Source organism: Salvelinus alpinus, unplaced genomic scaffold (assembly GCF_045679555.1).
Source record: "Salvelinus alpinus unplaced genomic scaffold, SLU_Salpinus.1 scaffold_44, whole genome shotgun sequence".
Classification (NCBI taxonomy): domain Eukaryota; kingdom Metazoa; phylum Chordata; class Actinopteri; order Salmoniformes; family Salmonidae; genus Salvelinus; species Salvelinus alpinus.
In genome coordinates this window covers 357,497-369,708 of record NW_027255985.1, presented here as the reverse complement: position 1 = coordinate 369,708, position 12,212 = coordinate 357,497, and positions in this window count along the sequence as shown.

Sequence of the window (12,212 nt, the reverse complement as noted above, 5' to 3'; positions counted from 1 at the left end):
TTCAGGGGGTAGCCCTGAGCTGAACTCAAACCTGGTTTCAGTGACTCTCAAGCCAACACCTTATAACTGTTACACCAAGATGTCGGAACTTCTTGACGAGGTCGCTAGGTTTTGGGTTAAGGTTGACACAATAGCTTTCTCTATGAATTTGAGAGTGGTTACATTTACATTTACATTACATTTAAGTTACACTTCCCACGTTGGTGACCCACTTGAATCAAAATGCAACACTTCAAAATGTAGCGATCTGTTTTCTACAAGTTGTCCTCTAACCAGGGATGTACACGTTACTCCCAGATTCTGTGTGGTTTTTGAGCTGTTAGTTTTAACAGGACGTGCAACCTCATCTCCCTTCTGTCACACAATTGATTTCAACATGATATCGTTGAGTGATGACAAAAAAGTGTTGCGTTCCTTCGTTTTGCGACCCCTAAATTTAAATGCATCACTCCAAAATGTAGCTGACTGTCTTCTGCAGGTTGTCCTCTAACCAGTGAGGTAAAACGTATCTCCCATTTCCATGTGTTTTTTTTTAGTTGTGTTAGTTTCAACAGCACGTACAACCTGATTTCCCCCCTAATCGATATCAGTGATTTATTGCTACTTGTCAAAACAACAGCGTTTCTTATGCTTGTGCAGTTTATAAGGAGCTTGTTTTAAAAAATACAAGTAATGTGATTATTGTGGCAGTTTGTGTACATAGCACATTTTATGTTTAGGTTTTCAATATATCACAAACTGTTTCTGCATATTGGTTATTGATTTAGACACATTAAAACTGTGTTTTGACATTGGGGCTATTCCACCAAGCAAAATGTCAATGAAAAGAAGACTATGCCCGACGTCCAATATTTGTTCGGTTGTAGTTGAAAATATGTATTTTCGGGTCATTTTTTAAAACAACGTAATTTCAACGTACTTTCAGTAGCCGAGTGGTTAGAGCGTTGGGCCAGTAACCGAAAAATGCATTTGCCATTTATTAACTTTTGAATTAAACAATTATTTTAATCAAGTTCAAGTGTCCTATTGTTCCTATCTCAGTTGAACTTACGCAACCCTAACAATTGGTGACCCCGACGTGATCTGAGGGAACTTCGCTGGACATTGAGCCATCCAGCCTTTGGCCTAGACTGTCGCCAGACGGGGTCCTCTCACAAAAGACCGCGGTCTACTTAAACAGGTAAGCAGATACCTATTGTATTAATATACTAAAGTTCTGCACATTGGCGTTAACCAAATTTATTTTGTGAGAAAACCTAACTGGTGTAAGTTACTAAATTTTCGAACCATATGTTCATTTTAGTAAAGTAAGGATAAAACTAATTACGTATTATTTCATTACGTACTACTTAATGGCGAATGCATTTTCAATTGGCCAACAGAATAACAATGGTATGACTGTATGTGTATGGAGTGAAATTAAAAGCCTGTTTGTGTGTGTGTATGTATGTAGGCTAGGGTTGTTTTATTAAAAGTCTTATATATAAGACTTTAGGGAAGTGATTGAGGACAATGGCCACATAACCACCGTGACTGGCGGGATATTGAACATAAGACAAGTTCTAATATTGAACGACAATATACCGACTTCACGGATTTTTATGTATTTACATGGTATGTGGGATATAAGACAAATTGTCGATTAACAAGTCTAGGTGTAGTGGACCCTCGACTAAAAGTGGACGGCAACATAGTCCAGGGAAAGGCAGAAGTATTGGAATATAAGATAAGTCTAGGTGTAGTGGACCCTCGACGGCAATACACTGAGTAAGACAAGTTCCCTGTAACAAGTAAACGGCAAAATATTTTAAGTTGGGTTTATATGCGCATATTACCGAACAACAATGTTTTGGAGATAAGATAAGTTTACTGATTGAATAAAGACGTGTTGGATATAAGATAAGTCACACTGTATGTCTGTTGCTATATGATTGTGTGTACGAAGTAAGTCAGGCTTATATGTAGGAGGAAGTAAGGATATAACGTAGTTAGGTATACTCTAATAATACCATAGACAGTAACACACTTACCCACTATTTAATCATAGTCACATTAAGAGATAATACACAAATATAACCATTTGGGATAAATAGTTAACTATAATGGCCCACATTGAAAAAGTGATGATAACACTGAAATCTACTCTAGAAATAAATGGAGAAAAATTATACAGAGAATGGACAGGAGAGGGCAGTATTGCAGCGCCTAACGGGCTCCCAGTCTACGGGGAGCCTGGTTGAATACTGGTGACACAACTGAAAACTTAAAACAATTCGGAGTAGAGAGAGAATAAGGATAATCCTCGCTGGGGGAAAGCTTGGACCTTTGAATTGTAATATTTTCTGGGAATTGTTTTGGTGCTGGTGTTTGCGACTACAGAAAAATTATAATAATGGGGTTATTGGCTCCTTTATTCCAAAAGTGATGGTGGTTCAGGGGTTAAATAGCTGCCTCCCAAGCTTGAGACCGGACTTCGATTCACGGTAAATACTCTGACTAAAATCTGAGTTTTTAATTGTAATTAAACCATTTGTATGTTTTGCCTAAGACAATATGGTCATTAGTGTCGGTATAGGATATAAACTGAAACGTTTTAATAACTTGTTTAGGTTAAAATGAAAGACTAATCTAATTCTAAATGATGGCGATGCCCTTTCGATGTGATACGTTGTGTTGCCTCAATGATCTGCATGAATAATGTATGGAGACGTGAGTCGTATTTATATTACTGAATCGTAGAAGTGACAGTTACCTTAACCTGATGAATTCTATAGAATAACGGAGAAATACGATGAAGTTGTGCCCATCGGAATGTTATAATTGTTATGGATTGGCTGACATGCGATATAAATTTAGCAAAGAACATGGTACGTTTACATTTTGGAGTAGAGAAAGTTGAGAAGTTGATTTTACTTATACGATAGTTTTGGTGCAAAACTCAGTTGGACGTAAAACAACGTCATTAGGTGGGATACACAATTACGTTACTCGACTGGATTTAGCCATTGTTCAGGTACACTCTATTCTGTACCTCTGGCAGTATAATTTCGATTGAGAGATGTTGATTGACGTTGTAAAATTATATTCCAGATCCAACCTTTGTGATAAATTGGTTTTGGGTTATCGAACCCGTACTATTGCCTGTTGCAGTTAGTCAACGATGATTTACAGTTCGTTGAAAGTTGCTGCGTTCTGAACACAGGTTGAGCGCTAGTTGTTGACATAACTCACGATGCACTTTTGCAACCAGGGGCCTGTTGCACAAAACTAGGATAAGGGATTAAGCCAGGATATCTTGGTGATCCTGGCTCAATTGATCCGTAATCCGGTTGCACTAAAGATGGATAGGGGGCAGGAGGATATGTTATGGTATAAATTACCATGGAGATTTATTCTGTGGAGCTAGCCTGCTCCAGACCAGGCTAAATTCCAGGATCTATTTAATCTCATGCCTAATGTCAGTCAGCAGTCACCACAAATGGAAACCAATAGTTATTTCACTGCTCACTATACATTGTTATCACATATAACTAGACCCACTGTTATTATTTAAACGTTTGTGATCATTAATTTCAATGATTTTGGATAAAAAATGATTTTTAGATGATGTTGCTATCATTAGATAATTTACAGTTTCCCATAGACTATAAGGCTATATATAAAATGATAGAATATTAGGGCCACAGAGGGGAAAAAAACACAAGTCATAATATTGTAACCAGTTGTTTTAAAGGAGGACAGTTGTTAAAATGACAGATGTGGGGCATTTCGTGAAATTGTACTTCAGTATGGTTTCATAAACAAAGACATGCTGATGTGCCAGAATATTAAGTATCACATTGTCATAAGTATCAAAACTGTAAAAACAATATGTAGCTTTTCTGCAGAAAGAACCAGCCTCATAAATTTATGACTTTATCCTTTTTCTTCAGTGTGGCCCTAGTACTCTGTCATATAAACAAATACACATTCCATATGAATATAAAAACACAATGTGTAACATTATGTTCCTTTATTGAATAAGGACAAAACAAAGCAGGTAAACCATCAGCTCCTTTCGAAACTGAAGTCACAGTGACTCTACAAGATGGAAAGCACAGAATCCAAGCATATTATACAAAATGATACATACACATTCAAAGGTCTGTATATAACACACCCTGCATGTCTGCACACTAAAATAAATGCAGGACAAATCCATACACATCAACTGAACAGACAAATGAATGGATGCAGTAGCCTCCCTGCAGCCTTGTATTACACACAGTATACCGCACAAACATCATAAGAGGCCAAATTCGTCAAAAAACGAACCCAAAAAAAACCAAATTCCTCTGCCACCGCAGGACATATTTAACCAAAATTGAAAGCACACATACTAACTAAAATAATTCAACACATATTGGTCCCTCAGCAGCCGACCACTGTCGTCATCAGGGAAGATTGCCGGATTGTCCCAGTCCATGGCTGGTGGCACTCTGGGGGCCCTCTCCTTCCTCAGGCAGGCCACATTGTGGAGGACAGCACAAGCCACAGTAATATCACATGCCCTAACAGGGCTGACCCTTAATTTGTGAAGGCAGTGAAAGCGTGCCTTCAGGAGGCCAAAGGTCATTTCAACTCTGGCCCTGGTCCTGGCATGGGCATGGTTGTAGGCCTGCTGTGCTTCCTGGGGGTCTGTGAAAGGTGTCAGGAGAAAAGGCTGGCAGCCATACCCCCTGTCTCCCAGCAACACACCAGAGAATTCACCTGTCAACACAAAATCTCATCATTACTACCTCATAAACACAGTGATATTCTTGACACAGCCATGATGGTTATAAATAGGGGTTGTGTGGCTTACCTTGTGATAGGCACTGATAGATTTCAGAGGCCCGAAAGATTCTGGAGTCATGGACTGAGCCAGGCCATTTTGCCACAACATTGCTGATCACACAGTCAGCATTGCAGACCATCTGAAATCATAAGATGAGGAATATTACACCAATCAATGCACATCACTGGCAATGCAGAGTGTTCGTCAATGGACAATATCAAAAAGTTATGTTCACCTGAACATTAATGCTGTGAAAGGATTTCCTATTCACAAAATCGGCCTCATGGGCACCTGAGGGGGCTTTTATCCTTATGTGTGTGCAGTCCACTGCACCAATGACATTGGGGAAACCTGTCACACAAAGTAATGAGTATCCTACTATGTGTTAACAGTTGTCCTGTAATTTGTAGATCCTCTTACCTGCAATCCTATAGAACTCCTCTTTGATGTCACAGAGTCTTCTGTGGCCAGGGAAGGAGATGAAGACATCTGCTAATGCTTTGATAGCCAGACACACACTCCTTATTGTGCGGCAAATTGTGGCCTTGTTCAGCTGTTCTGCATCCCCCACTGAGTACAGGAAGGCTCCACTAGCAAAAAAGCGCAAGGCCACACAAACCATTTGCTCCACACTCAGTGCATGGCTCCGTGCAGTGCGGTGCTTAATCCTGGGACCCAGTAGTCTGCATAGATACCTGATGCCATCTGCAGAAAACCTGTATCTTTCATATAGATGGTCATCAGGGAAGGCCAGTGGGTCCAACCGGTCCCTGAAGACCCTTTCTCGCCTGAAGGCTCTCCTCAGCACAAGTGCTTCTTCATCCACCACATCTCGCACGAATGGGCATGCCATTGTCAGAGCAGAAAGGAACACACAATTTTGGGCCTTCATATAGGCTAGTGGCCACACCTGGTGCTGGGGGGGTGGGCAAAAGAGGGCGATGCCTTATAACGATGACTTGGTTGTACTGATTGCTGGGAAAATAAAAAAAACCTTAGAAAGATGCCACCGTCCTGTGTGCTCACAATAAGAGCTCATATGTCATGGCTCACTTGACTTTACGAGAATATACCTAATTTTTATTTTGAGCTGTGTCATCTTCTTGGAGCTGGGGGAGGAAAGAAAAATAATGATTAATACATTTGTGTTACAGTTAGCATACAGTGTACATTGAAGGCATATCTCACCTCCCTCTCAAGTTTTTTTATTTCAAGGTCCAGTTTCCTAATTGTCCTCTTTTTTATTTCGGACTCCAGTGCAAGATTTTCCATCTTTTTCTTCTTGTACTGAATGTCTATGTCTGCCAGTTCTATTTGGCGCCGGAGGTGGTTGCCATACAACTTTCTGATAGCTTGTGAGCTCTGTGAACACAATACAATTAGCGCAGCTGGAATTTGGCAGGATGTGGTGTCCTTTTATTAATACGCACTATGTTGCCAGGCTGGTTTTCCCACTGTATAGCATCTGGGTCCTGTAAAAGAAATTAGATTTTTTGATTTTGATGAGGACTCCTCACCATTGTAGAGTAAATAGTACTTTCACAGTCTTAACATGATACCTCATGCCTTCTGGAATCCAGAGAGATGGTCTCCTCCTCATCATCGTCTCCATCATGTGCTGTTGCTGCTGCACTGGGGCCTTCACCCTATCACATTTAATCGGATTCATATTGAAGCTAGTAGACAAGACATGCCAGGCCTACAGTATGCCTTTGATGGAGTACTCACTGGATCAGCATCGTCTGGTGCTTGTGGCTCTAACAGGAACACAGTGCTGCCAGACACTGCAAGGCAATAGGTAAACCAAAGTCAGACAGTCCAAATTGATTCAATATGAATGTGGTTGTATCCCATGTAGAGATGGAAGGACATACCTTGAATGAAGCGGGTGGCATCTTGGGAGGAACCTATGCTCGTCTCTTTCCCCCCAGGGATCCCCTCTAAGACGGGCCTGCCTTTATTTAGCTCCAAGGCCATGTCCTCTGCTGGGGTAAGGTCAGCCTTTGGTGACCCACCACCCGTGCCTTGTCTGTGGGTATTCTTTTTCACTGCTAAAACAGTACAGACAATGTGTGAGCAGGCACCTTCTGGGTACAATATATGCTTGTGCTTTGTTAAATATTAGTCAGGGACCATACCATTCTGCAGAATGTTCTTGTATTTGATTTTGACCTGCTGCCATGTCCGTTTTGGCCCGTTCATGTTTAATCTACACACACACACACACACACACACACACACATTTAATGGAGTCACACTGCAAAAAATTACTTGGTATTTTTGTCTTGTTTTCAGTAAAAATATCAAAAAATTTATCATAGCTTTATACAGTGTGATGGAGTTACTTTACACAATTTCACTCATATCTGCAGTGCATTTCAATTAAAAATTTAACCGTTTCATAGTTACAGTACAACTGCATTTTTGGAGATGTGAATTAAATATTTGAATTGTAATTGTGATGTTTCAGCGGAGCGGTGAGTGTGTAATTGTGCACTACTTACGCATTCAGGCGGTCTGCAATACTTTGCCACGCTTTTTCTCTTTGCTTTATCACTGTGGCGGTGTTGCCTTTCTTCTTAATTATATCTTTTACCTCCTCGTATGCCTCCATGAGGATTTGTGCTTCCGACGGGGAAAAGTACGCGGCTCTAGTTGCCATGGTAAATCAGTTAATCTGTGATCTGTGGCGGGGTCTATTTGAGTGAGCCGTGAGCGCGCACCTATCCAGGATTGGTTTCACCTGGCTTAATGAATCCGTGTCTGCTCATCCTGGCTTGGTCTTTGTGCAACCAATTAAGCCTGGACGCACATGTTTTGGCTTCATTGAGCTCAGCTGAGTCATTTATCCCGGATGTCTTAATTCTACTTTTGTGCAACAGGCCCCAGGCAATGATGTTGTGACTGATTGGCCAATATTTGATAAGAATTCTTATATTGGGGATTGTTAATTCCATTCAGTAATAAATACTATAGTTGAGGAGTTTTTTAATTAAAGAGAGCAACAGTTATTGGTTTTTGGTTAAGTAACGCCAGGGATTTCGAACAAAAAGTAAACATATTCTAAACATGATCTGTTTTCATTATGGGGAACAATGAACGGCAGCAAACTGGTATGGCTGGCCGGGAGTTAAAGGGACAGTACACGTTTATCACAGTTGTGTGAGTGTAATGGCAGGGTATAAAGTATTTTGGGGAGACACTTTGGAGAAGGACTGAATGAGTTACATGAAAAATCACTAGAGTGCGCCATTGGTCAACTTATGGAGGTTCATGTTATTGGGATAAGGCACACAGTTACATGAAACATAGAGGATATTAGGTTTTGTTTTAGTAGTACACGTTTGGTTTAAGGGGATCAAGCTTAAGGGGTAAATTGCCACCATAGACATGTTTTTCTAAAAATCCATGAGTGATGAAGCCAAACAGTGAGACATTTAGTTAAAATTTGGAAACAACACAGTTGTTACAGACAGATAAGGGAAAGGGCAGACAGAGGAGACCTCCCTGCACTGCTGAGACCTTGAAGGTTTGAGAGCAGAGTGGGAGGGGGGACCAGGAAATGAGCAAGGTAGGCTGTGAAATAAGATAGGAGAGAAAGGGTTTAACATATATAAGCAGCACAGATACATTTTAAAGTAGATAAGTCACTTGACAGATAATAGATATGAATGGACGCCCAAGGGAGAATTGGACATGTGGAAAATGAAAGGTACGTTCCTATATTATAATGTAGAACATAAGAATATTTGACTAATCTTACCTAAGTCATTATTTAGAATAGGTAAGGTTGTTACCTGGCCAGGGCCAGGTATCAAACGGGGGAGGGGTACATTGTGGTCTAGGATAGGATGGGGCCTATTGGATAATAAACGAAAAAAGAAAAAAAAATCTAGCTAACAAATAGGCATAGAAGTTAAATATATAATCAGATAGAACAAATGAGAAACTGTTTGTTAACCAAACCTGTATGTCCAAGATTTTATGCATTACAGGTGAATTAAAGGAGAAGGTGATTCACTCGACCTGGGGGCATATCGCACTTGGAGGGTGAGACACACTGACACTGCCGAATGATCACAGAGTTAAGGAGAAGAACTGTTGCTAATAAAGCTCGGGGGTCAACTCCTTAATGAAAAATCCCTGACCCCGACCTTTCATCACTGTGAACGTTCATAGAAGTGGGGGTGTGGCTTGGTCTCTGGCTGATGATGTGTTCTCTGGGAGAGGGTGGGGCTTTACAGGACTGTTGGTCGTACTGGGCTGTGGCCACCACCAGTTCCAACGGGCCAGGTTCAGCCGGCCTCCTCCACCACTTCAAGACCAAGTCCCACGCCATCGCCTAAGCTCTCAAATCCGGTACAGGTAATAAATGTGGATGACATCTCAGATAGTGACCAATTGGGGACTGAAACTGGTTATGAGGGAAGGGAGAATATGTGGTTGGCCTATATGAGATACACAACCAAAACACTTAACAGAAAAGATTGTGTGATCTGTGGACATGCCAGACCTACTCTGGCTACACACTTATTTTCCCTAAGCAATGGGAAAGGTTGGATGTGCATATTGGAAAGTTTCTATTATAATAAGCCAAATTCAACCCTGTATAAAACTCTGAGTCTTGTGTTCCCAGAAGTCCCTCCCCAGAAGGCACCATGGGGGGTTAAGGCATATGGGGGAAATTACAGCTGTAACACTGGTACAGGTAGGGGTATAGACTATGGGAGGCTCCCTACTACTGCCTGCATCACTAATGTCACTATGAACTAGAGGTGTTGCTGATGTATGGTGGATGTGTGGACCTGCCAGGCGGTTGACCCTCATTTTGAAAGGAGAATGGCAGGGCACATGTGCTTTGGCCTGTTGGGGTCCCAATAGGGGTCGCCCACGAATTCCAGACATTAAACAGGAATGATGGCCTGTGGCATTTGTTGCCCATTATTGGCCCAGCTATTGTTGATGCTAAGCAGAATGCCTGGATCAATTATATCTACTATAATCAACAACGATTTGTTAACTACACCCACACAGCACTTAAGGGGATGGCTGAACAATTGGATGCCACCTCTCGAACTGCTAGACAAAATAGGCTAGCACTAGACATGATTCTGGCCAACCAGGGAGGTGTATGTAAAATGTTTGTAGAACAATGTTACACGTTTATCTCTAACAATACCAGTCCGGATGGGAGCATTCCAAAAGCTCTGAGCGGGTTGGAAAAGTTATCTGTGGAGATGAAGGGTCTTGCAGGTGTGGAGGAGAGTGGACTGTTCTCCTGGCTGGGTGGTTGGTTTGGTGAGTACACTGCATTGATGGTTACTGGATTTCTGACCCTAATAATTGTATTTCTTGTGTTAATCTGCTGCGTTGCTTGCATTTTACCTTGTACCAAGAGATCTATTGCAGATGCTGCTAAAGCTTCTGGCATGATGCCCCTGCTTACAGCCAGCGGAGAGGATACTGAAGCAAACTATTGTGAACAGATGGGGTCAACTGAGGGTGATCCATGGTTTGCTATAAAATAATAAAAATTTGCTTATTTTTAGTTTAATTCATTGCTTTTTGTTGCACAATATATCCTTGTAATCTTTTACCCTGTATGTTGTCCTACCTTATGTCAAGGTTTAAATTTCCTGGGTGGGAGGTAGCCAACCTAGTACCTGTTAGGTGTAGCAGGGTAGACTAGAGGGTTTTTATTCTTTATGCAATAAAGGTGTGTTTCTTTTAATCTTTGTATTCTAAGAGCAAAAGGAGGAGTCGAAATGCAACTTATTAAAAATAAAATAATACTAAAATTAATTAATTAATAATAAACTTTTTATTATTTTCATGAAATGCTATAGAAAGAGGTCTATGAATAACACTGTTCTCCCTAAGAAGGTTATAAGTTCCTGGGTGGTAACGAGCCCACCTAGTATATGGAAAAGGGATGAAATGTTTATTGTATGTGACACCTTTTTGGTGTCAAACGGGGGAATCAAAAAATAAAATAAAAAATGTCTATGTTAATCAAAAATGTTTATGTTGACACCTTTTTTGGTGTCAAACGGGGGATTGTGGGGTTTTATAAAGGTTTTTTGACATGCTTAACTAACTATAAGCTAGTAGGGCTTCTTATGCATTAAAGTTTGAATTGCTGACTCCTGTGAACCTGCATTTTCCATTGTTCTCACTCTTACCAGTGCTCAGGGCCTAACCATGAATATCAGCCTGAAATGTGTGTGTTAAAGATAGCGCTGTACTGTATGAAATATGTGTGTGTATGAAACAAATGTATCAGTAGTGTGAAGCTGTACTGTGTGGCCGAGACTGTGCTAATCTTAGAGAGACACAGGAGGGGGGTGAATCAGGAGACTGCTGACCAGACAATAACAGATCAACTATACACACGAAAAACATATGTGAGGTTCTGAGTCATGCACTATAACCCAATACTATAACAAACATGATTGAATATTAGCAACTGTATTATATGTGATTGAATACTATAACAAACATGATTGAATATTAGCAACTGTATTATATGTGATTGAATACTACAACAAACGTGATTGAATATTAGCTGACTGTTGGTCTGGGCGCCTGGGTGTCTGTGTGTGTGTGCTGGAAGTAACAGTTAGCTCAGATAAGAAGCTGGGAAGCTGTAGTTAGCCTTGAGCGAGAACAGTGGACATTGTATAACAGGTGTGAATAGCTCAGACAATATTACAGAGCTGTCTGACCTCAGTCTTTGGGGTGAAGAAGCGTAATCTACACAGCAACAGCGACGGGACAACAGAGAGCGCAAAGGGGCTAGGACTAGCTTAAGCGCCAACACCAACGATAGGCTGGGTGAGTCTACACCACGCCCAGTCTCTACTCTGACAGGCCGGCTCGGAAGTGGGAACTATCTCTGTCATGAGTATTTATTATAATGTCTTTGTCAGTAACAAGTGTCTTCTCTGTTTCCACCCTGCGGGGTGGTGCAGAGAACCCGTATATACGAAAAATGCATTTGCCATTTATTAACTTTTGAATTAAACAATTATTTTAATCAAGTTCAAGTGTCCTATTGTTCCTATCTCAGTTGAACTTACGCAACCCTAACAGTAGGGAGAACATGTGGTTAGCCTATATGAGATACACCGCCAAAACACTTAATAGAAAAGACTGTGTGATCTGTGAACATGCTAGACCTGTTCTGGCTACTCACCCATTTGCCCTAAGCAGTGGGGAGGTTGGATGTGCATATTGGAGGGTTTTTACCATAAGCTAAATTCGACCCTGTGTAAAGCTCTGAGTCTTGTGTTCCCAGAAGTCCCTCCCCAGAAGGCACCGTGGGGAGTTAAGGCATATGGGGGAAATTACAGCTGTATCACTGGTACAGATAGGGGTATAGACTATGGGAGGCTCC